This window comes from Glycine soja, chromosome 13 (assembly GCF_004193775.1).
Source record: "Glycine soja cultivar W05 chromosome 13, ASM419377v2, whole genome shotgun sequence".
Classification (NCBI taxonomy): Eukaryota; Viridiplantae; Streptophyta; class Magnoliopsida; order Fabales; family Fabaceae; genus Glycine; species Glycine soja.
In genome coordinates, this window is record NC_041014.1 from 17902202 (window position 1) to 17906020 (window position 3819).

Below are 3819 nucleotides of genomic sequence, written 5' to 3' on the forward strand. Positions count from 1 at the left end.
ATGTTTATCTTTAGGCACCAGATGAACACCAAGTTGAGTGACCTGACCCTCTTTTTCTCCTAACTGAAAATTGAAAGTTTCTTCATGTGACATAACTCGTTTGTCTTCATGAGTTCTCAAATCTAGTCTAGGGCATCCAAGATTACATGTGTAGGTATTTCTATTGAGTTAAAGATTTGTTGTTATCCTCTTCAGTCATGGGAGTTAACTTTAAACTTGCCATGTAACATTCTTTAGCAGCTTTTTGATCTACATGAACTATTTTGATGGTGTCACTGTCCTATAGGAATTTCATCGTGAGGTGTGGGGTAGACACAATAACACCTAATGCATTCAATGATGGTCGTCTCAAACAGTATATTGTAAGAGGTGTTATGCTTCAGACATAATAGGCAAGTGAACCTAGTTGAATTGTAGAAAGAATCAATAAGTATAAGAGTTATTGTATCCATGGAGACTACATGCAACATAAAGGAAATCAACAAACATTTTTTACATGCATTTGCCACAGCAAGTTGTCAATTTGTTGTGACGAATGTGTTAAGTGTATGTTTCTAGAAAAGAAAGGTTTCGTTGTAGCGAGGCGTCGATTCATTATGGCAAAACTAAACTGTTTTTGGTTTTAGAAACAAATTTTGGAGTGAAAATGAAATCAAATAGAGGAAAACGTTGCTAAGATGAAATTCATAGAATTCTTTATATGAAACTTGTTCCTAATCAATCTCCTAGTTCAATGTAGCTAAAATCCAAACTACAATGACAAATCCTAATTCCTTGGTGATTAATCCTTGAGTTGAAAACCAAATCCCTAATTGCAAGTGTTTGATCCTAGGTGATTTAGACCTAGAAACTCATAGCCTGATTAGTGAATCTCTATAAATGCAAGTGTTTGATCCTTTCCTGGCACTAAATCCTTGCATAATTTCAATTCAGATCTAGGATGCGAACTTGTTTTCACACAATCCAAATCCCTAAAAGCTAGGTTGACCACTCATAACATGCATCTAAGCATAGAATTGAAATAGGATGACATTAACTGCGAGAAAAAAATGAGAGTACGATATATGTTCACCAAATCAATGCAAAAATACTTAAATGAATATATATATATATATATATATATATATATATATATATATATATATATATATATATAAATTCAGTAAACATCATTCACCTAATGGAAGGTGATGTAACTCCATGTGGAGCTTGTAGGCCTTGGATCTTCTTCATCATCAGAGTTCTTTGCTTCTTGAATTTTAATGGCAGCGAAATGGAGAAGGAGAAAGATGAATGGAGATGCCACTTTAAGTAGAAGATGAGTCTAGAAGAAGCTCACCACCATAGGAAGCCATGGATAAGAGATTGAAGGTAGAAGAAGATGAATGAAGGGAGAGGAAGAGAAGAGCTTGAAATTTAGTGCCTCTAAAGAAGTCTAAACTTTGAAGTTTAATTCTCAAATGATCAAAGTTGAAAAAATGCATACACATGGCCTCTATTTATAGCCTAAGTGTCACACAAAATTAGAGGAAAATTTGAATTTCTATTCAAATTTCACTTGAATTTGTGGAGCCAAATTTTAGAGCCAAAATTTCACTAATTATGATTAGTGAATTTTATCTATGGTTCAACCCACTAATCCAAGATCAAGTCCAAGATTCTCCACTAAGTGTGCTTAAGAGTCATGAGGCATGTAAAGCATGAAGGATACGTAAAAAGTGTGACTATATGATGTGACAATGGGGTGTAGCAAGCAAATGCTCACCTCCCCCTCTAAAATTTAATTTGATTGGGCTTCTCCCAATTCAATTAAATTTATTTCCAACCACACACATCAAATATTCACTTAATGCATGTGAAATTACAAAACTACCCCTAATACAAAAATAAGTCTAGGTGTCCTAAAATACAAGGGCTGAAAAATTCTTCATTTCAAGGGTACCTTACCTATATTATGGAGCCCTAAATACAACGAGACTACTTCTAGGAATTGATTTAGAACATGTTATGAACTAAATAACATGCATGAATTAGACTCAAAATTCAAAAGATAGGTTAAGAATGACAATAATACATGAACAAATGTATCTAGAATTCAGTAAACAAAATAAATATTCAACACAAACTTAGAACATAATGTGACAATTACTATGACTAAACATGACTCTAAGACAACATGGATTATGTGATTTACACTTAGATTTTTGTGTTTTTTTTTTATAATCAATATTTTTGGAATAAAATTTAGATCTAAAGGTTCAGCACAAGAATATAACGACTGAAAAATGATAGAACCTAAAATCAACACAAAAACATGATTCAAGAGTAGATCTATAAAATTTGAACCATAGAAATGCAAGAACAAGTGTAGATCTAAGATTTAATCGGTTTATTTTTTTGAATCTACTCTAAACAACACCAAACCACAAGATAATGGAGGATATACATGGAGATTAAGATGAATAACAAGGAATTAAAGTTAATTGACCGAACAAAAAGATAGAGGAAGCAAAAGAACATCACCTAGATGAAGATGCTCTTGATACCACATGATGTAGCTCCATGTGGAGCTTGTAGGCCTTGGATCTTCTTCATCAATGGATTCCTTTGTTTCTTGAGGTCTGATTGCAGCAGAATGGAGAAGAAGAAAGATGAATGGAGACGCCACTTCAAGTAGAAGATGAGTCTAGAAGAAGCTCACCACCATAGGAAGCCTTGGATAAGAGCTTGAAGGTCGAAGAAAGAAGTCTGAACTCTGAAGTTTAATTCTCAAATGATCAAAGTTGAAAAAATGCACACACATGGTCTCTATTTATAGCCTAAGTGTCACACAAAATTGGAGGGAAATTTGAATATCTATTCAAATTTCACTCGAATTTGAAATTGAATTTGTGGAGCCAAATTTTGGAGCCAAAATTTCACTAATTATGATTAGTGAATTTTAGCTATGGTTCAGCCCACTAATCCAAAATCAAGTCCAAGATTCTCCACTAAGTGTGCTTAGGTGTCATGAGACATATAAAGCATGAAGGATACGTACAAAGTGTGACTATATGATGTGGCAATGGGGTGTAGCAAGCAAATGCTCACCTCCCCCTCTAAAATTTAATTGGATTAGGCTTCTCCCAATTCAATTAAATTTATTTCCAACCACACACATCAAATATTCACTTAATGCATGTGAAATTGCAAAACTACCCTTAATACAAAAACTAGTCTAGGTGCCCTAAAATACAAAGGCTGAAAAATCATACATTTCTATGGTACCTTACCTATATTATGGAGCCCTAAATACAAGTCCAAAAAGATAATGTAACCTTATTCTAATATGTACAAAGATAAGCGGGCTCATACTTAGCCCATGGGCCCGAAATCTACCCTAAGGCTCATGAGAACCCTAAGGCCTTCTCTTGCATATCTGGCCCAATCTACTTGGAGTCTTCTATCCGATGCCCTTGCGGGGTAGGATTGCATCACCTACAGTCCAAATTTGAAGGCGATCCAACGATTAACGTGTCTAGAATCGCGGTTTTATGGGAATAGGTTTAGGTGAAACTTGAAGTCTCATAATTTCAACCTAAGTCAATAAAACTCTACATAACTCAACATCCACATCAAGCAAATCAGGCAACACCTCAACTCATCCAAATGAATCAAATAATCAAATAACATAGGAAAATACATTAAACATCAATTTATAGTTAGCGATATTTCAGGGCACTACAACTTTCCCACCCGTTTAGAAATTTTGTCCCCAAAATTTACTTGACTCAAACAAGGCTGGATGGGTTTCTTGCATCTGACTTTCTAGTTCCTGTT